We start from the raw sequence: 27,587 nt of genomic DNA on the forward strand, positions 1-27,587 counted from the left end.
AGATATATACATTATTCAAGCATTTCTAGAATTAAATGGACCAAAATGAGTTGTATAGTCTTCACAATTATAAAAAGAATGGAAACTTAAGCCAATAATTGAAAAATAGGATCAATAATTAAAATATAGGTCCCAAATTTTGGTATTTTTTTCTTTTAAGTAAAAGAAATCAGTTTGTGTTAAGTTTTCCAGTGTTTGTGATTTTAAGATTGCTTGGTCACTAGCACATGGTTATGGTCTTGTAGGAGTAGATTTTCTAGTTTTTATTTAATTCTTAGTAATAGCATTAATGTATACATCTTCCCCTTTTTGTTTAAAAGAAAAATGAAAAGATGTATGAGTAAATTACTACTGAGAATGTTTTGTATTCTGCTCATGATATCAGACTGTCCTTAAATCTAGAAATGTAACTTATTAAAAGTGTTTTATATTTAACTAGACATATTATATTAATTCTTGACATTAATTTATTGCATTAAGATAGCCATCTTCAAAACTTGAAAAAAAATGTGTCTGTCAATTTCATTTTACAGGGAGTAAGATTATAAAGTAAGTGAATGGAAGCAGAATCACATTGATGATGATAACCTATAAAGACCCTTAAGTCACAATATACTTTAATTTGTGAACCCTATGGGGTGATGTAAGTTACATGTCTAAATGTAGCAGGGGAGAGTAGTTGTCCCAGAGTGTGGCAGCCTGGATTTAAATTCCGGTCCAGTCATTTCCTATCCATGTGACCTTGGGAAAGTTAGTTTACCTCTCCAGGCCTCAGTTTCACTATTGATAAAATAAGGATACAGGACCTACTTACAGTGTTAGGGGAATTAAGTGATTTAATATACGTGCTAAGTACAGAGCACGTGCTGCATCAGTGTCAGTATAACAGTATCACTACAACATAGAAATGTGCATAATAAAGAGTTGATGCATGCCATAAAGTTTACAGTTTTTGTGAATATGTACTTGTTCACTTGAGTTAATTCTCTGTGTTACACAGTTGGGTACATCCTGTTCTTTCTCTAGTGTGTTGTATGAATTGAATGCTTTTTCTTCAGTTGATATGTGTATGCACTGGATCAGAGTGTAAAATGCATTTCTCATGATGGGTTATGGTTTAAAAAGGGGGGAAATTGAAAGTCACTCTTCTGGAGCATCTGAATTCCTCTGTCACTGCCTCCGAAAAGCTATATGAGTGCTGCCTCAGTTTTGTTTTGTTTTGTTTCCCCTCCAGTGAACAATAAGCAGTAAAACTGGCTCTCTGGATGCAGAGTGAAGATAAAGGTCTAAGTAGTTTGGGAGAGCTGGCTATTGCCTCCAGGTGTAGACTGGGAGGGGGGAACAGGGGTGGTGGGTGGAGAGGTAAAACAGGGTGGAGGTGGAGAAGCCCCAGATCATGCAGCAACCTGTGCTCAGACTCTGGGTTGGGCTGAGAGGGGTGGAGAGCTCCGCTGAGATGAGACATGTTGGTCCTAGAAAGGACAGAATGCAGGTTGGGAGAAGAGAGAGAAAATGTTTAAATATGCTCGCAGCTGCATGGCATGAGATGCTGTTCTGAGAACAACATGGTTGGAAACTGGGCGGGAGAAAGATAGAGGAATAGATGGGGCGAGGGGTAAGGTGGTGAAAGAAGTTGAGGGGAAGGGGTAAGGTAAGGATGGAGTCAGTCCAGTGAGAATCTCGACATGCTTGACTTCTTATGACTCAAGGTGGCGGCTTAGTGCTCTTAGGCCAATTAAGAGCTAAATCCAACAGTGGGAAATCGAAGTTTGTAGGGATGCAGTGTGTGAGAATAAAAAGCTGTTGCTGCATTAGTGAAGTCCAAAGTTTGGTTTCTGCAGCCAATGAGGAGCTTTTGTCTAATTGTTGAGTTCATAATGAATTGAACATGCACAAAGAGTAATGGGTGTAGTTCTCAGTGTGATCTACTTAGAAGCTTTTCTAAGGAAGTAGTGAACCACCCAAGAAATGAGCCAGAGGTTATAGTTATGCACCCAAATTGGTAAACAAACTATAGAGAAGCAATGAAGGACAGTCTAGGGGAATAGAGGGTGGATAAATAGTTGTTTTTTTTTTAATGGTGATTAATCTACTGCATAATTCAATCCCCTAGGTCACAAAAAAGACCACCCTTCCAAGTGTTTCTGAGATTTCTTGGAGGATTTCATCAAAGTGTCCATAAACAGTTTGGATGATGCCATGTGTGCCACTGCCCTTCCACAGAAAACCCCCACTCTCCCACTGGAAAGAGTTGGATCCCACAAAATGGCTATCTAGGGAGAAGAAAAGAGAATGTCATTCTCTTTTACTTTGGAGGGGTATCAAACTAACTATGCATTGTATCTTTCAAAGGTGAAGATTTTTGTATCACTGTCTTCCTAAATCTCAGGCACAGGCAACCAGGACAAATTCTGAGTGACACACACCATACTGTTCTCAGTTGTGCATGTTTCACTCTCCCAGAACCAAGGCTTTGTTCCTGGGCCAAACTATTCTTATTTCTTTTCTTTTCTTTTCTTTTCTTTCTTTTCTTTTCTTTTCTTTTCTTTTCTTTTCTTTCTTTTCTTTTCTTTTCTTTTCTTTTCTTTTCTTTTCTTTTCTTTTGTTTTCTTTTGTTTTCTTTTGTTTTCTTTTCTTTTCTTCTTTTCTTTCTTTTCTTTCTATCTTTTTCTTTTTTCTTTCTTTCTGCTTGTCTCTCCTGTACATGAAGTTTGTACCTCTCTCCTCCTCACCACATAATGATTATCATTGTAACCTTTTATAAGTAACTTTGCTCCATTATTTTTCTAAGTTTCACAGGATAATAAAGGGAAATATTTTAGAGCTTCTAGAGCATTGTTTTTTTTTTTTTCATATAGCATTTGGTAATTGCAGCGAATAAATACATAGCTACATAAAATGTGTCCTCATGGGCACCTGGGTGACTCAGTTGGTTAAATGTGTGCCTTTGGCTCAAGTCATGATCCCAGGGTCCTAGGATTGAGCCCTACATCAATCAATGCTTTTCCCTCTCCCTCTCCCCCTTCCCCCTGCTCCTGCTGTCTCTTTTTTCTCTCTCGCTTGCGCTCTCTCTCTCTCAAATAAATAAACAAATAAATAAATAAATAAGGTCTTTAAAAATGTGTCCTCTGTTTCTGTGGGTTTTCCCTAAAGTAACAGCTGACAACATGCAGAAAGCATGACTTGAAGGTCAGGAAAGTCTTTTTTTTTTTTTTTTTTTTTAGGTCAGGAAAGTCTTCCATCTCTTCCTCACCTGTGTGCCTCTGAGCTTGGTATGTATGAGATGAGCCCACTAGAAACTCAGGTATGCATGAGGGATTGGTGAACGACTTAGGAGAGAATGTCACTGAGAATCAGGAAGATAACTTTATCCAGGAAACAAAACATTGGTTGTCAGAGGGGAAGGCATGATCATAAATATACTATGTTGTTCATCATATCGATTTGTCTCTTGACTTCAGTGTGTGCCTGGTTCCACTGGAAAAGGAAGTGCTCCTGTAAAACAGAAATGATATTTTCATGAAAGCCTACAAACACTGACTACCAGCAGTACCAATACATGGTTCCCAGTTGGAAATAAAAGGTCTGATTACCCTTCTTGTGGAACCGATTAGAACATCTACAGTTTGAGGATTCCAGGAGGAGATGGTAGTATGTGGCAGATGATGATAACTCTGTATGAGCATTCATCTCTGAGCACCTGTGCCCATTGGAACAAATATCACCAGAAGGGTGGAGAGGAAGAAAATGGTAGATGTCATGGAATGTTTGAGTGAACATGTTCATGAGCATGCAAGAGCATTCTGTAGTTTCTAACTAGAACATAATTGTTCTAGACAGCTGGCATACAGGATAAATTTTGTAGGGACAAGAGGTTCTCTCATAACAGCTGGGAAACAAGAACCAACAAAACAAATATAACAAAGATTCATATTGAGGGATGCTCAGGCCATTTACCCTACTAGATAGTCATTTCAAGGTGTTGATTAGCTGAAACGGAGTTTGAATGTTTTCTCGGTCAATTAAAACCACATGTACATCTTTTAGAGAGAATATATAGGATGGCTGAGAAGTGCGGCTTTTATGAAAACAGACAGGGTCCCTATGTAACAGAGCTAGTGACTGAAGCTGCACCAAACCCCTTCTATGTTGTCCTGCTCTTATACCCTGAGAAAAATGAGTTGAAAGTGACAACTGTGGATCTTAATCATATGTATAGTGGCCCAGTGTGCTGCCCATATGCATACTTAAGTGAGATTGTATTTCTATAAACTAGTGACCAGAGAAAGATTGCTAGCTAGAAGAATATTGTTCTTCACTTGCTGCCTAAAGTGTTCAGATCTGCAAGAATCAGACTGTTATTGAAAGAGAACAAGCTGCTAGTTACCAGAGGTGAAATCAGGAATAGAGATTAAGGAGGACAGTTGTGATGAGCACCGGGTATTGTCTGGAAGTGTTGAATTGCTATATTGTACACCTGAAACTAATATAACGCTGTATGTTAACTAACTGGAATTAAACTAAAAATTCAAAATAAAAGTCTGTAGATCTGACTGAAACTTTCCTTTTAGCCCAATATCCAGCATGTACTCCTCTGAACTACTTATCCTGTCTCCAAATGCTCCAGAAAACCCTTTCACTCATGTTAATTTGCTCTCATGGTATTATCTTCTTGGGATGTCTTCCCTTAGCCTCTGTCTCCTTTCTTAGCCTGACAAATTCTTTCTTATTCTTTAAAATGCATCTCAAAGACATACAAATGGCCAGCAAAGACATGAAGAAATGCTCAACATCACTCGGCATCAGGGAAATACAAGTCAAAACCACAATGAGATACCACCTCATACCTGTCAGAATGACTAAAATTAACAACTCAGGAAACCACAAATGTTGGTGAGGATGTGGAGAATGGGGAACCCTCTTACACTGTTGGTAGGAATGCAAACTGGTGCAGCCATTCTGGAAGATAGTATGGAGGTTCCTCAAAAAGTTAAAAATAGAGCTACCCTATGACCCAGCAATTGTACTACTGGGATTTATCCAAAGGATACAAACATAGTGATTGAAGGGGCACATGCACCCCAATGTTTATAGCTGCAATGTCTACAATAGCCAAAGTATGAAAAGAGCCCAGATGCCTATCAACAGATGAATGGATAAAGACGTTATATATATATTACTGGAATATTTCTCAGCCATCAAAAAAGAATGAAATTTTGCCATTTGTGATGATATGCATGGAAGTAGAAGGTATTATTCTAAGTGAAATAAGTCAGTCAGAGAAAAACAATTATATGATTTCACTCATAGGTGGAATTTAAGAAACAAAACAGATGAACATAGGGGAAGGGAAGGAAAAATAAGATGAAAACAGAGAGGGAGGCAAACTGAACGAGACTCTTAACTCTGGGAAACAAACTGAAGGTTGCTAGGGGCAGGGGGACATAAGTGAGGATGGGCATTAAGGAGGGCACTTGATGGAATGGGCACTGGATGTTATATGCAAGTGATGAATCACTAACTTCTACCTCTGAAACCAATAATACACAATATATTAATTAAATTGAATTAAATAAATTAATTAAACATAAAATAAAATGTGTCTCAAATGGCTTCTCTTTGCAGGCTTTCCTAACTTCCTAGGAAGAGCTAGTGTTCCAATATTCATATCTATTATAATACCTAACACATTCTGTTACATGATTACCTCTTAACCTGTTTCCAAGTTAAACTGTGAAGTCATAAAGGTAAAGTCTGTGTTCTATCACATACATTTCCTAAATGCCTAGCAGAGAAAAGGTTAATAGGGCTCATGAATATTCAATGACTGATTGACCAACTGAAATAGGAAATATAACAAATAATTTAAAGCTCTGTATTCTTCAAATCCTGCCTGTTTGTTGTTGTTGTTTTGTTTTCATAATATTTCATTTTAAGACTGAGATGATTTGACAGGAAAATCTGATTAGGCATTTTCATTTCAAATGGTAATTTTTGTTTTTTAAAGAAAAAGGAGATTTCTTCTCTGCTTTGTAATTCCGAACCTTTGAGAAACAGCCTCTTGAAAATAGATTCTTGGCCAAATGCTTAAATTTTTTTTTTTTTTCTGAAATGGTACATTTATCACTTAAGAGAGTAGGACATGACTCTTCAGTTAACTTTTTGCTTTGTCTTATCAAATGCATCTAAAAATGGATTATGAGTGAATGGTTTAGGGAATTAGAATAATGAATAGCTTTGTTTTTTTTTTTTTTTTTTTTTCTTCTAGACATCTGCTAGTCCTGGGTTGTTGAACATGTTGTTCAGATGGGGCTACTCTTCCTGGTTCAGTGTAGGCCTACATGGGGAGTGTCTGCTCAGACAATAATGCTAACAGCAAAGACAGCACAGAAAATGAGTGGTGGGAGAAGGTGGGGTGTATGTAGGGAGCAGGAGATAAGAAGGGTAAGAAGCGGAAGGGAAAGGAAAAGAGAAAAGTTGACAGAGTACTTACTGATCAGGTCACTGGATTCCCTGGATCCAAGACAAATCAACCTCTATATTTTTTTGGTATTATGTGAGCCAATAAATTTGCCCTAAGTAATTTGAGTTGTATTTGAGCTAATATCATAACCAAAATTTTCCTGCCTATTAGTTTTAAGTGTTCAAGGTTGAGATTAGAGCCATAAATCTTAGTCTGTAGCCTGATAGCCATTATAGGAAGAGATGGAAATTTTCCTCAACACACAGAGCAAGAAAGAAGAACAGTGGTAGTTTGCTCTTATCACTTGTGCCTTTCCCACATAAATTTTCTTTAAAATGTTTCAACTGGCCCGTTACTTACTGCCACACATTTATACACACACTGACGTGTATGTGCACAGATAAACGGGAGAAATTATGACAAGGGGAAACCAAAGTAAAGAACCTTCTACATTTTTGTTCATTTATTTAGAAGCAGTCAATTTAAAAAATATATTATAAAATTATCAAATATGTGAATGAACACAGCATTCCAAATGAGGGGTATTCTTTGCAACTTAAAGAGTATGTGTTAGGCAGTTAAAGGAAATAGAACCAAAAAAGTATAAGGGAACTTCAATGTCATTAGATCAGAGTCTTACTCTCTCATCCTCTCTGTGAAGCAGACCCAGACAATTGACAAAAATAGCCCATTTTCTCCCCCCAAATTTGAGATAGTGCCAGACTTACTTTTTTTGAGTGATCCATTATACAATAGAACACTTCAAAAGGAAATTACCTCTGATGTGTGGCTAGACATCTAGCTTGTTAAAAAAAATAAATAAATGAATTCATTAATGACAAATTAATAACGAGGGATCTTATAGGCAAACCAGCTCAGTGTGTAAGCCCCTAATCTTTGAGGCTGATGTCATAAAGATCAATACTTTATTTTATCAACTTAGCCTTTGATGAGACTCAAGGAGTGGAACACCAGATTGGAAATGCTTTGTGTAACCATGGTTAGGCATCACCATGTTTGGTAGGAGGATACCATTCTCCCTAGAAACTGAAGTACTTTCTGAACACTTGACATAAGTTGTTTCAGTACTTTACATAACATATCTTAAACTCCTAATAACAGTTATAGGAAGTTTAATCAAAGAGGTTAAAATTGCAGGGCTTAAGCTCTATAAGAACAACAAACTTGTATTCTTTTTGAACCATTTATACCCAGAATCCAAGTGAGAATTGGCATAAAATGGATACTCAAGATATTTGCTGAATGAATGAAATGAGACAGATGGTATTCAAATAAAATTCCAAATGACTATAAAGCCCGTGTAGATTCCAGGATGACCTATTGAGTCCTAGGCTTGGGTGTGAACAGAACTAACTGACTATGGAGTAAAAGAAGTTGTATTGTAGCTGCTGTCTCTGAAAAGATCTTTTGTAAAATCTTGACAGGGAAGACTACTATGTACCTTAAACCAGGTAAACAGGAATTTATCATCAAATTTCTGTTGCCAAGTCACCAAGATCTATAATATATAAACACCAAAACAAAATAAGAAACAAACCTTGTCATCAACTCCACCCATCTGTCCACCAAATAAAAAAAAACATATTTTAAAAAACTTTGATAGATAATGGTATTAATATGACATCAAGGTAAAAGTCATGCTAGATTCAAGACTCTATTTTGTTAGTTCATATTAACTTAAACTTTGGTCACATTCAGTTCCTTAACACCATTGGATTATAGTTACTTTAAATAACAAATAAGATTCTTGTGAATCTTCCCGAGTAGTCCAGCCATTGCTGGCTACAAGAAAAGATCAAAGGAAAGAGTCACTTGTCCTCTTTGAACCACAGATTCGACTAATATGGAATGGTACATGAAGCCAGTAGATAATTACTTCAGGTTTTATAGTACATAAAACCATAGGGTTTCATAGTATAGCGGAAAGAGTCTATAGACAGGTCAGGACGATGTTATACTAGTGAGCAAATAATCTGCCATTCAGATCATATGGTTATCAGAGATTAGGCTTATTAGTCATGAATGAACCTCAGGTTTATTGTTTCTTCTAGGATAAATTTGTTTCTAATTTTTAGAATAACATCAGAAATCAATTAGTAACTCCATGATAAATATGGAAGAATATTTGGAGAATTTCATTGTGAATATTCTACTCTTAAACTATGTATGGGCTTTATTGCAGTGTTGAGTTCTGTTGAATACATAACATGTACAAATATTCTAAGAATGTTGAGAAAAAAGAGAATAGAATCATAAAAATTATTTATATGGGAAAGAAGGCTTAATATAATGAAATCTATGAATCTTTATTCAATCTAGAAAGTTGAAACTTGGGAAGAATAGTTATTTTCATATCTATTCAGTCAGCAAACATTATCTTAAAATGGTTACATTTTTCTGTCATACTCAGTTTCTCACAGATTTTAATATTATCTTTTAAGTTCATATGCTTTTTACATTTTCCTCCCTCTGCTTGACTACTTCGTATCTTCAAAGAGTCATCTTGGACTGAACTCTGGAATCCTTTCAGATTCTCTAGACAGACAGTAAATACTCTTTCTATAGGCCCCTGAAATGCTCTGGACTTCTGACAGAGCATTTGTCCCTTTTAGGTTTTAGGCATTAATTTTCCCTAAAAAGCAAGACAAGACAAAACAACAGTAAAAAACCAAAACACCAAAACTCTTTAAACTCCTTGAGTTCTCACACAGTGTTCAGAATACAGTATGCAATCATATGTACTGTATAAGTGAGTAAATCAGTGAAATAAATGATTTTTAGTCCTTTCAGAAAAAATGTTATCAAAAAATAAGGAAGATGATATGGAGAAAGTGATGTTGAGAATCCACAGAGTTCAAGGAAATCTCTTTTACATTCTGCCCCAAAAAAACAATCCTGGGAAATCCACTTGAAGATTTCTGGAGGAGCATCTGGGTAGTTTAGTTGGTTGAACCTCTGACTCTTGCTTTAAGCTCCAGTGATGATCTTAGCATCCAGTCCCAAGTCTGGCTCCTCATTGAGCCATGAGTCTGCTTCTCCCTCTGACTCTCCTTCTCCTTCTGCCCTCCCCCAGCTCATGCACATTCTCTCTCCTTCTAAAATAAATAAACATCTTTAAAAACATTTCTGGATTAAATATTTTTAGCTTTGATTTTTTTTTAAGATTTTATTTATTTGAGAGAGAGAGTAGAAGCTAAGGGAGAGGGAGAAGCAGACTCCCCACTGAGCAAGGAGCCCAATGTAGGGCTTGATCCCAGGACCCTAAGATCATGACCTGAGCCAAAAGCAAGCGCTTAACCAACTAAGCCACCTAGGCTTCCCTTAATGAAGATTTAAAAGTACATAAAATTAAATGCTCAAACCACGTCCAAAATATTATCTTCTCAAAGTCTAAACTAAATGCAAAACTCTAAGCTACAGAAGGAGCCAGTCATAGATGAGAGGCTACTTTCTGAGAGAAATGAAATCCAACTCATTCAAGCCTAATGCGCACTTGGATTAACTTGATATGATGTGTGGTCATCAAGGTCATCTCTTGGAGACATTCAATTCCCATAGATAAAAGCAAATGGAAATGTGCTAAATTACTGTGAGGCAACTCCGCATCCTCCCCCAGGGTCATCACCATCCCCCAGCACTCCCTAGAGCTGCTGCCTCCACCTCATTGTCTGCCCATCACTTTAGCATCTGGCTTCCATCTTCAGGCCCAGAGACTGCCTCCCTTCATTGATCTTTTGGGTATGTCTTACAATCAGAAGGAACACATCTGAGATACCTCAATGGCTATTTTCATGCTGACTTGAATTGCAGTTGATTGTTTACATGTTTCCCCCTAAGTATTCACCTCTCTCTTACACAAGCTCTTAAACATGCGTGTTCAGTGTGCACACAGATACACATACTCAAATGTAAAGCTCCTAGAAGAAAAAGATTGGGCTTACTTGTCTTTCACAGAGTTTTTCATGTTGTAACTTAATATGTTTTCAAAGAAGGAAGAAATTATTATCAGAGAATAATGCATGGAAAGTGCTTAATTAATACTTGTGGATTGTTTTCCTAAATAAAGGAAAACAGTGTGTAAAAGAAAGAAAGCATGGAAGGAAGAAAAGAAGGAAGGAAGGAAGAAAGAGGTGTTTGGGTACAAAGTTTACTTTATATTAAGAGATGCAGTTAGAAAGCATCATTTATATACCCTTAAAGTGGGGTATTAGAAGATTTATGTGTCTCTCTTTTTAATAAAGAATTTACTGTAAAAAGACATTAAATAAGGGAAGAAAAATGTGGTTAAGGAAAATGGATAGATGTACTCTGCTGTTTAAAATGTTCCCTGAGATTCATTCATAATAGGGTGTGAATTTTGTGACCTTACATATGCAAGCTTGCACTTACTGTATCTGTGAAAAATAAAACAGAAGCCTACCCAGTTTGATTGAGATCTTGGTGTAGCCTAAAGAAAGTTAAAGAGACCTAGTTTTCTTAGCTGGCTGACATTATAAAATGGGGAAATTCTCAGAAACTGGAGACTAGTTGATAAAAACCACCACATTTTTGTTGCAAGATTATGCAGCTCCACCAAACTCTGAAAGAATACAAATGGCATAGTTACTTGCTATTTATATGTTTCTCTTAAGTCAGAATACCTTAACATGAGAGGAAATAATTTATTTTCCGGGTCAAAACTAAATTTTACGGCTTTGTGGAAGACAGAACTCTTTTAAAATTTCTGTTTGTGTTCCTGTATCCACGCATATTATTTTCTTCAGCTCTTCTCACAAATCCTGCATCTAGAATCCTTCTCTCAAAAGCTGTATCACAAAAACCCACCCAGTCTGTCATCATCACCATTTTCAAGAAGTGTTTATCAGCCCTCAAGTGGAGTGCTTTGGCAGCCACTACTCTGGAAACTACTCCTGAGACGAGAGTATTGTCTGATTCATCACATTGGAGAGAAGGAGGGGTTGTTACTTCTGGAGGTGGGTTTCAAGAAAAACAGGAGGCTCTAATACCTCACCAATGAGTCCTCATTATTCTATGAAAGCTGCTTCATCACCCTCTAACATACCAACTCAGCTCATAGAGATTTTTCTCTTTTCTATGGCCACTCAATATATGTTGCTTTCCTAAAGCAAAGCAATCTTGGGCATAGGAAGCTTGGACCCATCCCCTCTGGAGGGCTTGGATACTTCTCCAGGTCAAACCAAACAAGTACAGATTCTGGACTTTTATTATCAGAAAGGCAAGAAATTATGTAAGTTCTGTGTCATAATGCAGTCAAGATTTTTTTTAAAATATATTATTTACTCATAAGAAACAGAGAGAGAGAAGCAGAGACAGAGGCAGAGGGAGAAGCAGGCTCCCAGCAGGAAGTCCTATGTGAGACTCAATCCCGGGACCTGGATCACGCCCTGAGCCAAAGGCAGATGCTCAATCGCTGAGCCACCCACGCTTCCCAAGATTTTTTTTTTTTTTTTTAAGTGGAGCACTAATATTTATCTTCTGGAAAAAAAAAAAAGGACGCAAAACCACTCTCATTTAGAACAGCAACAAAGATGATGGTATCAAAAGATGTTATTTTGGAGGGTTAGAGGTGAAAGACACAGAACACAGGCTGGGAAAAGATTCCAGTTTGCTTTTTAAGAAAACTGTTTCATCCAGGAAAAAAACATGTCCTTTGGGATATTAAAGAACTTGGGAATAAACATTATATATTTCAGAATGTGAGAAAAAAAAAAAGCAACAGCAGGATCTGGTATTCTAGGTGAAAATTACTTTGTCGAATTAATCTACACACAGATCTTCATTTAAAAAAATACACACACACCACGCTAAAACTGCTTATTCAGTGACGCTGCTCACCAAAGGAATTATTCTTTGACTCTGTTTTTAGTTGGGCGTGGAAAGGTAATTTTTTCCCTTGGCTGGAAGCTTGGAGAGGAGCCAAGGTGAACACCCATGTGAACACAAAACAATTAGGGAAGATTCATTCTGAATCAGTTGGTTCCCATGAACAAGATGGGATTTATTAATCTGCCCTAATTAAAACTAATTAAAATATAGACTTGGGAGTGGGTACACAAGTTAACAGAGAAAAAGACAATCATGAGATACTGAATATATAAACATTCTGAGATCATAAGGATGAACATTAATATGAAATATAACATTAGTATCATTATTACTTTTCTTAGTAGTCATTATTTTTAAAGAATAAGAAAAGTATTAATGTTATGATTTCTGTCTCACAAGTTTGGCTTTATAATAGCATAGATACACATAATACTTGAAAATTGGATAGTCTCAAAACTTAGAATTAGTAATTCTTTCTAAATAAAGAAGTTTGTTTCAGTTTCCTGATTAGACTATGCAAAGTCAAATTATTAACCATGTAAGGTAGTTTTCTTTGAGAAATTAAAAATCAATTTTATTTGAAAATATAACTTTCTTTTCTAACTTTTACAGAGTTAAAGAGTTTTTTTTTAATGGAAACATTAAAATATGTAACAACTTTCTTTTATACAATATTTGCTTAAAAGCAGAGGCCAAAATAATTGTTATAATTGCCTAACAAGTACATGGGACATTTGTTTTCAAAGTTATGAGTAAGAGGTCAAATTCTACCCATTGGGTTTATTGGTACAGCTACAAATACCTTTGGAGGAAAAAAGGCACCACCCAAACATTATTTAATTCAGAAGTGCAATTAGTTACAAGCATTTTCAGCTATAATTTTGTGAAGTCTTACAGTATTATTCCAGCTAATAACAGCAGAGGTCATTGGTGAAAAGTTGATCTGATTATACTGTAATTCTGAGAGTTCCCTTGCTTTGATCGTGAAAATGGGTTGTGTGACTATAGATTGAAAATAAAACCTCATGGAATATTATCTTCTTGAGAAGTTTTACTAGCTCAGATTTATTTTCGGAATTTTGTGTCTCTCCACTTTATACAAAGCAGAATCATAGTTAGGCTTCCAGAGTGACTTACAGTGCTATAACCACTGGCAGAAAAAACACAGTGCTTCATATTTAAAGTTGAGCAGATAAATAAAAAGTTACATTTAACAGTTTTGATTGAGATGAGTGAGCCCACTGGAAATCATTATTGACTTGAGATAAAGAGGCCTTTGCTCCTGTATTCTGCAAATGATATATCACTGAAGTAATTGGTTTCATTTTTCTCACCTGAAAAATTTGGAGATAGCTACGGATCAACACTCACTTATTTAACAGGAGTACTTTGTTTATAATGGTAATAACTGAGAAGAATTTTGAACTTGGAAGATACGGTACAAAGACAATTTTAAGTTGCCTTGACATTCTGCAATTTAACACATCAGTTTTACCTTAATATTTAGACAGACTCTTTAATTCTATAATCTGATTAGGTTTTCTTTTCAATTTTCCAGAAACTATCGAATAAGTAGTATTCCTTTTATTGGAGAGAAAAGCAGTGATATCAAATGCTATTTCTTAATTAAAATGCTCCTTAGTTGAACTTATCAATTTTCATCCATTATCTTTATCTATGTATTTTTACATATCGTAATCATATTGTATAAATCTTTTACGTGATATTTTTAGTAAATATGATATTTATTTATTTTATTTTTAAAGGTATTGTCATAGTTTATCCTTATCAGAATTCTTTAAACTATCTCATTAAACCAAATATATTTCGGGTTTTTGACGTTTTTTCCCCCTTTAATTTTTTGTTATTACAAGTATCTCCTTAACAGCTCCTTGAATTTCTCTTTGCTGTTTCAAATGGCTTCCTTAGGATAATCTGTTCTTAGTTTTCTCTTTCCCCCTGTAATACACCTTATAGAAGCCATTATTAAACTAAAAGGTAATACTTTATTGTTTTTAACAAGTCTGCCCTTAGTTGATATATTAGCTTTTTGAAGGAAGGGAATATATATTGATAATATCCATGTTTTAGGCTCCTAGCATGGATATCCAATAAAAATCTGCTGAATGAATAAATGAATAACTTTCCAGAAATGGAGTAACTGTGATACGAATTTCTTTATGATTCTTAAAATATATTGTTCCCCAAAGCATTGCATGATTTATAAAAAGCTACTAACTGTTTTCTTGAGCCCATTTCACCATGACATAGCTGTCACCATAACTGAAAATATTTTTGGCATTCCTATGGATGTAACATGTCATCTCAAGCTTGTTACAAGTTATGATTCTTTATGAGCAAAGATAAATATTTTTCAAATAGTTATGGAATACTAATTTTAAAATATCTTTACTTAGCCACTATTTGCTTAATTATTCATCTTATTTAACACCCATTCAATATTTATTTTTGAAGCATATGTTACATTTGTTTCTTTCCTTAAACCTAAAGTAATATTTTAGGTCAGTGATTTCTTAATCAGTTTTAGGAAAATAACTTTTCCTAAATAGTGACAATTACACTACTGAAAGGAATTTAAAATTTGATCTAGTTTAATGATCCTTTAACAAAGCTACTCCCAGAATTTTGAAACAAGTTGCTTCAATTAAAGATCTGACCTTATAGTAGAAAATAAATTATAAGGAATGATACATATTTTTTAAAGATTTTATTTATTTATTGAGAGAGAGAGAGAAAGACAGCAAGTGTGAGTGGGGAGAGGGGTAAAGAGAGCGAGAGAGAATCTATAGCAGACTCCACACTGAGGATGAGCATTGATGTGGGGCTCTATCCCACCAGCTGAGATCAAGACCTGAACCAAAACCAAGAGTTCAATGCTTAATCTACTAAGCTACCTAGATGCCCCTGGAATGATAAATTTTAAATCTTAGGCTGAGTTGCTCTACTTTGGTTACACTGACCCCAAATACTGCTTTCCTGAATATGCTCTTCACCCCTTTATTTATTCATTCACTGACCACTGACCACTTAAATGGGTCTATGGGATGTATCCAGGACCCAGAATGCCCTAAATTTCAGCACTCATTCAATATCAGCTGACTTACAGACCTTTATCTAGTCTCTTAGGTTTACAGTAACAAAACACATTGCCTTCCCCCAAGGAATTTAGAGTCTGTGTTGTTCTCACTGCATAAAGTCCTATTTTTTCACATTTTTTTCCCTTAAAAGTACTACCTAATCTTAAAAACCCAGCTCATTTGATGCCATTTTCATGAAACTCCCTACTTCCATAGTCAGAATTGATCTCTCCCACTTGTACCTCTCCTGTAACTTTTGTTAGCCCTATTTTTTTTTTAATATTTTTTTGATTTTTATTTATTTATGATAGTCACAGAGAGAGAAAGAGAGGCAGAGACACAGGCAGAGAGAAGCAGGCTCCATGTACCGGGAGCCCGACGTGGGAATCGATCCTGGGTCTCCAGGATCGTGCCCTAGGCCAAAGGCAGGCGCCAACCCGCTGCGCCACCCAGGGATCCCTTGTTAGCCCTATTTTTAAGCACATATCCTATTCTGTCTTTTGTTACAGTTACAAGATGGTATAATGATTAAAAGCGTACTCTTGAAGCAGATTTCCTGGGTTTGACTCCATTTCTATGTCACTGCTACTCAGAAAATTTCTCCACATTGCTGGCTACATGTTCCTCATCTACAACAGTAAGAGAATCTACTCCAATGTTTGCTGTAAGGATTAAATGACAATATGTGGGAAATGCATACACTCAAAGAATGTTAGCTATTACTATCTTCACTATCTTTCTCTTTAACTAGTGAATTGCTGAAAAAAGGACTCTATTTTATTAATTTTGCGCCATTGATAATTATCACAGTAAATATCAGGTAGTAATAATGAATAGTATTTTAATTAGAACAAGTTTCTTAACGAGTCCTTTTTCAGCTTTGGAAATCATCAAAGCATCCTGGATAAATCTCTAAAAGAACAGAGAATTAGACTGATTAAAAGTAAAATGATTAGGTAGAAAAATGAAATCACTTGAAAAAAATATGTCCTTGAAAGTGCAGATTTATTCAGTGTGATTGAAGAATCGACCCCTCAATTATTTCTCAGAGACTTCGTTGATTGATAAAGTTGGTTTGTTGGGTAGATTCCTTTAAAAATCTATTTATTTTTAATTACCAAAAAAGATGCTATATACCAAGGTGGGATATGGGACCCAAATACATCATTTATAGCTACAATTAGTGAGAACTGTGTCCAAGACTCCTCAACAAGCATTAGAGTACAGCTCTAAACCCCATGGTCATCCATCAGAAAGGATAAAATAAAAAGACAGGAAATATTGAGAGTTGTCAAAAATGTAGAGCAATTGGAACTCTCACACATTACAGTTGGAAAGTAAATTGGTAGAAACACTTTGGAAAATTGTTGGGTGCTATCTACTAAAACAAATGAACATGTACCTACCCTATAGTTTATGAATTCCACCTCTTTGATATATATCTGTCATAAATGAATGAATATATGCACTGAAAGAAATATGGGAATGTTTGTGGAGGAACTACTATGCATAATATCCCCAAATTAGAAATGGCTCAAATGTCCATCAATAACAGAATGGATAATATATTACAGTGTATTCATATAGTGAAATACTATACAGCAAAGAGAATAATTAATCAATAATACCCCCAAACACATGAATGAATCATAGAAACATAATATTGGGTGGAAGGAGCCAGATACAGAAAGAACATACAGCATTATTTCATTTATTTAAAGTAAATAGACAAAAGCTTAAAAACAAAAAGGAGACAAAACTATGCTGTTAGAATTCAAGCTAGTAGTCAGGTGTTTTTTTTAAAGATTTTTATTTATTCATGAGGGGCACAGAGAGAGAGGAGGAGACATAGGCAGGAGGAGAAGCTCCCTGCAAGGAGCCTGATGCGGGACTCGATTCTGGATGGCGGATCATGCCCTGAGCCAAAGGCAGGTGCTCAACCACTGAGCTCTCCAGGTGTCCCTAGTAGTCACAGTTGAAGTCAGTGATGGAGGGCCCTGATGTTCTAGATCATGATCAGAGAGCTAGTTACACAAGATGTAGTTACCTGATAAAAATTCATTAAGCCATATGCCTGTGATAGGTGTACTTTTCATAGGCATCATAGCTACACCATATTTATATTATATGTTCATTTAAAAAGTAATTAAACTTTCCCTATGAGTCTGAACAGAGATTCTTACAGTTTTGCTTTTATAAAGAACTATTTAAATCCCCTTAGAACTGCCTAAAGAAAGCAGGTGAGCAAAATACACTGTGAAGTCCTTCTCCTACACTCAAGTTTCTGTTTTTGTGTTGTCCAAAGGCATCTATACTTACTCTTCTCCGTCTAGAAAGATCATTTTAAGGCTCTTTTCATAAGATTTGAAGGAAAAGAAAAACAAAACAAAAAAACAAAACCAGCCCTATCTCTGGTCTTCTGACTCAGCCACAGGAAAACCTGGCAATAAGCTCCAGTGTTTACCCACCCTATCTAAAAACCTGGAGGCCTTTATGTGAATGGAATTCCTTTGACGCCACAGCTATACCTGAAGAGGTCAAGCATCATGGGCTGCACAAGTAATAATTAACATCAACTATTATTCACCAATTGCAGAAACTAAGAGTTTACATTACATTCTTGTGTCCTCATTTCCTTGTACTGGAAGTCCATAGAGGAGAGTCAGTTTCTAATAGGAAATTTGATAGTGGGTGGAGACTCTGGGCACTGCGTCTTTGGTGTGACTAGCCATGTTGTGCCAGGGGCAAAGGAGGAGGGAGGCGCACTGAGGGTGACTATGCCCTGTCTCTCTTTCCCTGTTCACTTTGGCAAAGAATTGCATATATAACTTTATTTTGCAGGAGGGATCAGGAAGCAAATATGTCTCAAATGCAGAGCACCTAAAATTTCTAGGTAGCTAGTATGGAATAATAACACACATTCTTTCCTGCTAACTTTGTTTTTATATTGTGTGACTTCAGTTGAGCACCAGAAATGAGCTTGATGCTGTCCACAATTCACTTACTGTCACATTCCATGAGATTAGGGAGAGTTTAAAATACAATTAGTGTCATCTCTGCTTTTAGTGATCATTAAATTGTGTATCTGTTGCCCTTTTATGCTTGGTGTGAAATCAGCTTGTTGATTAGAATCAGTGTTTTTCACTCTACTTGGTTTATGGCAAAACTGACTCCTTGCTCGACAGTTACTGAATTTCTTTTCTCCTCAAATGTCCAAATGTGGATTCATTTGGCAGATGATGTGACCAGACCTTTTTTTTTTTTCAATTGGTGGCAAAATCTTACTGCTTCTTCCTCCATGTTACTTTCCAAATTTATTTTCCCCTTAAGACTTTGATCACCAAGATTTTTTTTTTTTTGGCCTCTACACATTTCTCCTTCTTCTTGTCATTCCCAAACATTGTAATCCCAATTATTATTTTTTCTTGCCTATGCCCTCTCTTTTCCAAGGCAGTTGTTAATTGCTTATGTGAACATTTCCATTGTTTCTTATATTTCAACTTCTGTTTCTATCTTATTTCTTTCAAGTTCCCCATGCTACAATCACACTTTTTTTCTTTTTTATACTTCTTTCTATTATATCACTCATCCTTAAGTGATCCAGTTTCAGTTAAAATAGCTTTCCCATTCTTTTTCATAAATTTTCTCTTTTCAAGCCCTATTTAGCAAAGTGTAAAATAAAGGAGCCCAGATATACAGTATACAGACATACTTCTTCATCTATATCTGTAATGTGCTTGCTGGGTGTAATAGCTAGTCTTCAATACTAGCTGAAGAATTTAGACCAAATCTTCCAGGAATTTTTAACTTGCTGGTCCCAAATATACAAAAAAAACCCAGGTGTATGGGATGAATATGTTGGAAATTTTTGGTTTTCAATTTATCAGTAGATTACATAGACCTTTCCTTGTCCCTGTGTTCTATTTTGCCCATACTCAATAACATCTAGATAAATCATCACTCCAGCCATTGCCCATCACCATCCAGGGTCTTGCTGTTGTTGCTTCTGTGACTTCAAGTCGAGTCCTGGTACTTTTCCTCAGCCTTCGGAAAACACCCCAGGAAAATCCCTAATATACAGTAGGCTCAAATACTCAGAGACTGAAAAGGGAAGGAACAAAGCTGAAGAAAGAAAAAATAAATAAGTGGAAGAAAGAAAAATGATATGCAGAAGAGTAAAGGAAAGAAACAGAATGAAGGAAGACATAAAAATGCAATAGAGATGGGGAGTGGGGAGACTCTGGTTGGGGAAAGTCTAAAGAAAGAAAGTTGCAGACATTGGATGGGACTTCCAGGGGCTTCCGCTTTGCTAAATCACATGGTTGTATATGGATTAGTTGGCTTGCACATTACCATCTGCAAAGAAACACCAGGACTTTGTGCCTTTGACACAAAAGGCGTCATTGGTTTTCTAAAATAACATTTGATTACATGGCAATCTAATTTAGTAAACATAATAAGCTGATATTGAATTTTAGATAGGAGATTACTGACAAACACTTTAGAATTTAGACATTTAGGGGATCCCTGGGAGGCTCAGCGGTTTTAGCGCCTGCGTTCGCCTGAGGCGTGATCCTAGAGTCCTGGTATCCAGCCCCGTGTAGGGCTCCCTGCTTAGGGCCTGCTTCTCCCTCTGCCTGTCTCTGCCATTCTCTCTCTCTCTCTCTCTGTCTCATGAATAAATAAAATCTTACAAAAAAAGAATTTATCCACGTGTTTAGATATGGAATAACGAACAAGTGACTGGAAATCAACCAATAAATGTTGAAGGATGGAGAAACACATCTCATTTTAAAAGAAAAATACCTACACCTAGAGGGGCTCTGTTGATGAATGAGATGGTATAAGATTAATGACTGTTATTACTGAGAATATGTTTGTTCCCTCCTCAGGAATTGTAGGAGTGTGGAAGAAGTTAGGTACACCTGACTGGGGATAAATGGAAAGATCTGGAGATTATGTGATTCTTATTAATGAACTCTATGTTTCAGTTATTCCTACAGACTAACATTTCCCTTGAGGGGACTTTGATCTTTGATGGAGTATTTAATCAGCGATGGCATGATTGGCATGATAATGAACTCTTTCTTCCTATAAGAGTCCCTACTCACAAAGTATAGGTCAGGAAACTTGCCTTTTAAAAATAATGATAACAGCCATAACCATCTGTATAGAGAGAGCATTATAGCTTCAAAAGTATGTCAACGAATAGTATTTTATTGGCATGTAAAAAACCTTTATGGGTTCTTATTTTAAAATGAATTGAATAGAACAAGTACTTTAAAATTCAATGTTTAAATTAGAATTTCCCTCTTGATTTATTGGTCCAATGTTTGTTTTAAGAATCAGTCTTAATATTCATCATGATTATTTTGCTCCAATTTCAAGAAATGTGAAGAAAGAATTGGCATTAGAAATAATTAAAAACTTTCTGATAAGAAAATGACTCAAAGTTGGAAATCAGAATTTTGAAATGTATCTCTGTCACTTCATCACTTTGCTGATATGTATTAGTAATAAACTTAATATAATGAATCAGGAAACAGAAATCTTCATAGATATAAAAAGTCTTCATGAAGATTTTTATATTGAGATAAAATATATTTGAAAGCACAGGCTATACTTTAAGTAGGAATCCTTCAGAGATCAAGTCACTATAATGATGACGATGATAACTATGTTGTTTTCATAATTAATAATGGTTTATAATTTTACTAGCCATTTTAACTAGCAAAAGTAATCATTCACGAATAAGTACAACTAGCTGTAAAGGTTGAGGAGAGATTTGCTTAGCATGCTGCCACCTTCAGGAAATTTTAACTTATGATAATTTGTATCTGTTGTATTGGAGAATTCATTTCTGTTTAGGGGGGCATTAAAATTCCCTGTACTCAAATTATTATTTTCTCTTGCCTGATAACAGTTGGTACTGTTGATATTTTTAAAGTTCTGTTTTGGAAAGCATTTAAAATGGGCTATGTTGTTCCAGTCAGAAAAAAAAAATATTTTTATTAATAAAGATATGTGAATTTTATGTACTTTAAAATGTTATCCCTGACTTAACAAAATACATACATCACTATGATTGGATAAATAACTAAATATCATTCCTACTTAAAAGGGATTAAGTAATAAAGCAATTTACTTACAGTTTCTTAGGCCTTTTAATTGTGTGACTTTTAATGTAATTATGCTTCATTGATTCTATAAGATATGCTGAAGAAAATTATGCTTTTATTTAAAAAATCATCTTTTACTCAATATTGGGTTGAAATATTACTAATTATTTTGAAGTTCACCTCAGGTCATATTTCATTACAAATGTGAATCTACCTAAAGCTAAGGATTTATAGAACTCTGCAATTAAACTCCTCAAATTTCCTCAATTGCCATCATGTCCTGAAGACTAAAATCACAGATGAATAATAATTAAAAGGCGTTTCTTTAAACATCTTTCTGTGTGTAGAAAGAATTAAATATTTATGTATTTCTACAGAAATAACATTCTTCCAAAACATATATGCCTATGTTAAGAGGTATTAACGTATTAGATTTTTTTAAACAAGAAGAACAAATGTTTACAGCACTCACTGAAATTATGCAATAGTTACATAGAGTTAATCATTGTTTTCCACTCTACCGCTAAGCACCTCTCTTTAAAGTATTTTTCTGGACAATGGTACCTATAGAAACAGAATATACACAGCTACACACATGTGCATTCATGCACACACACACTATGTACACATGCACATATACATTGTTTGAGAGAATTTAATCTGTACATCACATTGCTCTTACATAGTTTGAGTACTTATTTCATTGCTATTAAGACACTTAAGGAATTTTCTTATATATAACAATTTTTCTCTGCACTTAAGGGATGATCAAAAAGGAAGTAGAAAATATTGGCTTATATGTAGGAAGAAGCACGGGGGTGTCGGTGTGTCAGGGCATGAGCCTGAGCTCTTGGCTTAAATCTTGTTTTTTTTTTTTTTTTACTTATTGTGTAACTTTGGGGATGTTACCTAAACTCTGTAAGCCTTGATTTCTCATCTATAAAAAGGGGACAATATTACCTACTTCAGTTTTTGTGGAGTTTAATGAGATAAGGAATGTGAAGTCTTTAGCATAGTGTCTAGAATATGGAAATCTCAAACATATCTACAATCATCTTCTACATTCATTCAATTAGGTGTAGATGAGCAAATTGGTAATCTTGTTTAGTGCATAGTTCACAATCAGCCTTTCAACTTTACTTAATTGATTACATCTGTTTAAAGCTTGTCTTTGTTTTATTTGGCCAGTTATTCTCTGTATTACTGCTTTCTAAAGATGTGGAACATTTGCATATATGCATGCACACACGCATGCTGAGTATGCAGAGGTAGTTCAGTTTTTAAGATAATTTAAATGTTTTCATTTATTTTTTTTAAATTTTCTTTAAAGCTTTTTATTTATTTATGCAATTTCTACAACCAACTTGGGGCTTCAACTCATGACCCAAAGATCAAAAGTCATGCTTTTCTGACAGAGCTAGTCAGGTGCCCTTAAATGTTTTTATTTAATTCTTTACTCATAAATAATCTTTCCTTATATATATAACCACAGAATAGAAACACAAAGTCCCATTTACAATTGCTCATACTTTATAAAATACTTTGCAACAAAATTTTTAAGTTTATATTTACAGGGGCACCCAGGTAGCTCAGTCATTTAAATGTCTGACTCTTTTTTTTATGTGTATTTTTTTATTGAAGATCGGTTTGCCAACATATAGTATAACACCCAGTGCTCATCCCGTCAAGTGGTCAAGTGCCCCTCTCAGTGCCTGTCACCCAGTCACCCCATCCCCCCCGCCCACCTCCCCTTCCACTACCTCTTGGTTGTTTTCCAGAGTTAGGAGTCTCTCATGTTCTGTCTCCCTCTCTGATTTTTCCAACTCATTTTCTCTCCTTTCCCCTTTAATCCCTTTCACTATTTTTTATATTCCCCGAATGAATGAAACCATATGTTTGTCCTTCTCCGATTGACTCTTGATTTCAACTCAGGTCATGAGATCAAGCCCTGTGTAGGCCTCTGTTCTGAGAGTGAAGTCTGCTAGGGATTTTCTCTCCTCTCTCTGCCCCTCCCCCCACTTGCAGTCTAACTTACTAAATAAATAAAATCTTCCCAAAAAATTATATTCACAGAGAAATAAGGATTTATATAAGTGAGAAATTTCTCAAGAGGAGGACAAATGATAAATATCAGAGTTAACAGTTTTCTCCTATGTATTACCTAGTAGTTTCTTTTTTAAAAACGTTTTGATTGGTTGATAGGTTTTAGGGATATTTTAGGTCTTTTTCTTCACCTCATTAATTATGTCCATTTTGGAGTGAGGTATCTCTGGACCTATATTTGCTCAAGGATACTTCTATTCTAGAAATGATTTCTTAATTAATCAACTATAAAGTTATTCAAAAGGCATTTAAGATACAATGATTTTTAGGGGGCGCCTGGCTGGCTCAGTAAGCATGTGACACTGGATCTTGGAGTCATGAGTTCTAACCCCATATGGGGAAGAGAGATTACTTTTAAAAATAAAATAAAATGAAATGCTGGGGTTTTTTGTTTGTTTGTTTGTTTGTTTTTTTAAGATACAATGATTTTTACAAAGTGGCCTGGAATCCCTTGAACTTGCTAAGCCTCATAGTAGTTATAGGCATTTTTACCTGATGCCTCAAGATTTTTACACACAGAATTATACCATCTTTAAAGAAAGGCCATTTTTATTTCGCTTTTGCCAAGTGTCAGGTCTTTCTTATGTTTCTCTCAGAAATGTTATATTGATCAAAACAAGCCAGACATCAAAGAGTATGGACTTTATAATTTTATTTGTATGGAGTTCATGTACAGAGTATGCAAAACTAATATATGGTGATAGAAATCAGGAAAGTTGACTCTGGGGTAAAAGAGGGCTATTGATTGGAAAAGGGCATGGAGAAATTTTCTAGTGGGATAGATATGTTCTATACCTTGACACAGATACTGGTTACAAGGGTATATACATATGTCAAAATTCATTGGACTATACAACTAAGATTTGTACATTGTTTTCAATGTAAATTCTGCCTCAAAACAAAAATATTTATTTTTATTTTATATTACTTATTTTTATTTTATTTTACTTATTTTTATTTTATTTTATCTTATTTTATTTTGGTGTGGGGAAATAATGGAGTTAATGTCTAAAGATGACATCAGAAGCCTCCACATAGTTCCATTTTGGCTTAGGATTCTATCCTTGATGGACCAGGAATACCAGCCCAAAATCTAAACCACGAAACTCCGTGTAGGCTGCTATGGTTAAAGGTTTTTTGTTTTTTGTTTTTTGTTTTTTTGTTTTTTGTTTTTTTAAAAAGGTTATACTAAGATTCTAAATAATTAAAAACCCAGTAAATAGCTGAAGAGGGAAAATGATCACCTCCATTGGAATAACTAGGAATGAACTCTTAATTTGAAATCTCGCCCAAAGATTCAACTAATATTTTTAAATTCTAGGATTCATTATATATGGATATAAATTGACATATATATGATCACATCCTTTTTGGTAATTTGAGTTAACAGGAGATTACTTACTTTCAAACTGGAAGGTAGTTTGCAGGTAGTTGCTGTATCCATTTGTAAGTAGCTCAAATAGGCTGGCGATTGTAATTATGTGTGTTTATAAACATAAAACATCTATACACAGCTAAATAAAATGTGTTTTCAGCACAGCTCAATGTACAAAGTCTTTTCTCAGAGAAGGAAAGCATTTTAAATAAGTAAAATGAGTCTGAGTTACTTTAGTTGAACATTAAGTTGAGTGCAGGGGACTAGCCTCTGATAAGAAAAGAATGTGGATCTGGCTTTCAGAGTGAGAAATGTTAAGGAGGTGCAGTTTGCTTTGTAAATAGCAACTGTGATGAGACACAGAAAAACAGAGATGTGCTAAAACACAATGCCAGACACCATTTGCTTTAAACAATCTTCTGTTTCTATTTAATTTATATATAAATTTCCAAAAGTGCTAGCTTTAAAAATAATTAGACAAATATATTCAGTCTTTTAAAGTGTGTAAAAAGGTTTTAATTTTTTTGTAAAAACAATCGTTAGATACATAGATATAAACCCCAGTTAAGAAGAAAATCACGCTCTTCTGTCCTTATTCCGATAGATACACCATGCCAGGAGGGAGTGTGACCTCTCATCCTCCTGGGTTTGGGCATGTACAGCCATCTCTTCTCTTGGTCACTCAGAATTGTCACAAGGACATTTATACTGAAACTTGAGACTTGAGTCTCTAAAATCCTAGGAAATCTATAGCTCCCTTGGAAATTCCCCCTTCTTATCTGGGAAATCTCCTAAAGGTTATAGGATACTTTAGGCACTACTCAGCCTCTGCAGAATCCATTTAAAGGCCTACGGGGTGGGAGTCCAGCTGAGCACAAATCTTTAGAGTCCTTGGAATGTGGAGAAGATGCAGTCATGCTGTGACTTGTCAAGAATTTGGGGGTTTTCTGGGTTCAGAAAATATGCTCAAGACCTGCCACAGTGACAAAGTGTATATTGGAGGGAATACTTGGAGATTATTTTGTTCTAAAAACTGCCCTGGAATTTTAGGAGTGTAGTTCAGGAGATCCAGGGAACCTGTTTGTGCTACTGAATAACCAGACCAGGGCAAAGATTTACATCTAGGTGTCTCAACTCCTGGTCCCTATTCATCGAAAAAATATCAGCAATGTGCTTTAAAATGTAAAATAAAATGACAAAGCATATATGAGACAAGTTAGCAATCTCATGCCCAATGCTACCTCGTCCCTGGTTCCTATCTACCAGGGCAACTCACTTTCAATTCTGTTTCTTCTGAGATGTCTTCCAAATTTTATAAAGTACTCTTCAGTTTAAACATTGAAGAATAATCTATTAAGTTTCTTTTGTGGAAGATGAGACTATCTTTTACTTCTCTTTAAAACATCAAATGGAAAAACCCTGTCTCGCACATTTTCACACATTTCTCTCTCAACTCCTCCTCCCAATTCAGCTCTCGCACAATTTTTGATAGGATGAAAATTCAGCACTTACCTTGTCCTGACGATGGATGTATCATTCACAGCTGAACTGCATAGTACTCTCTGATCATATTTCATTTTTTCTTTTTCAAATTACATTTGAAATGATATTTTCAAAGTTCATGTATACTTCAAATTACATGAAAACGTAATTTTCCATTTCCCTTGGAGATAGTCGACAATTATTTTGTTGCTTAGGTTTCTATGCACCTTTCATGTAGTCATTCCAAACACTTTCACTGAACTTTGAAAACTTCGATAATCATTCACTCAGATTTTTAACGTGCTCATTTGTTAGTTTGTTTGACTTTGTCTTTTAGCTTCCCTCCTGGAGTGTTCTCTCTCTTAGCTCTGATTTGATCTGCCTGTCTCCTTGTTAGATTAGTTTTAGGACTTCCCTCTCCTCTCATTCTTAGAAATTTCTGCTCCTTTTCTCTGTTTTTGGATTTTTTTTTTTCATGTTCCATGATTTCTGCTTTCCTGATTTATTCCCTTGCTTTCAGAGAGCAACTTCTGAGAAAGGGTGCATTGGAAGTAACTATTCTGAGACTTGATATATGTGAAAATACCTCTATTTAACTCTCACACTTAATTGATTATAAGACTAGGTATAGAATTCTAAGTTAGAAATTTATTTCCCTTAGAATTTTAAATATATTGCTCCATCATCTTCTGGCTTCCAAGATCACTGTGATTTGTGTTTTGTTATTTAGTGGGATTTTGGCAAGGAGAATTATTATTTTCAACCTCTGATATTTAACTCTTTCTCTTATGCCACATTGATTTCTTGTTTCCTCAAATATTTTCTCTGTTCAAGCACACCTGATTGTTTTTCAGAAAGGGCAGGAGATAGAGCATTGATTCATGCTTTCAGTGTCGTATGACATGAATAATAATTTTTTTTAAGTAAAAACAAGCTTTGATAAAAAGGAGTCATAGTACAGTTGAAAAAGAAAGTGAATAGGCCAAAAGAGTTCCAGAAAATATCAGAGAACTCTGAGGTTACTAAAGACTTTATAGCCTTTCTAATCAAATAGCTATTTCTTTATGGCTCTTAAATTT

General features: G+C 35.3%; 1 long non-coding RNA gene across 1 annotated transcript; it reads right to left on the bottom strand.

Annotated features, from left to right (window-relative positions):
* Positions 1-3,353: 3,353 nt before the first annotated feature.
* On the bottom strand, positions 3,354-26,964 carry LOC118355235 (uncharacterized). The gene is made up of 2 exons (XR_004817300.2): positions 26,539-26,964; positions 3,354-3,495 (listed from the first exon to the last, which is right to left on the bottom strand). It is a non-coding gene; the product is annotated as an uncharacterized LOC118355235 (long non-coding RNA).
* Positions 26,965-27,587: the final 623 nt, after the last annotated feature.

This window comes from Canis lupus, chromosome 7 (genome assembly GCF_003254725.2).
Source record: "Canis lupus dingo isolate Sandy chromosome 7, ASM325472v2, whole genome shotgun sequence".
Lineage (NCBI taxonomy): Eukaryota > Metazoa > Chordata > Mammalia > Carnivora > Canidae > Canis > Canis lupus.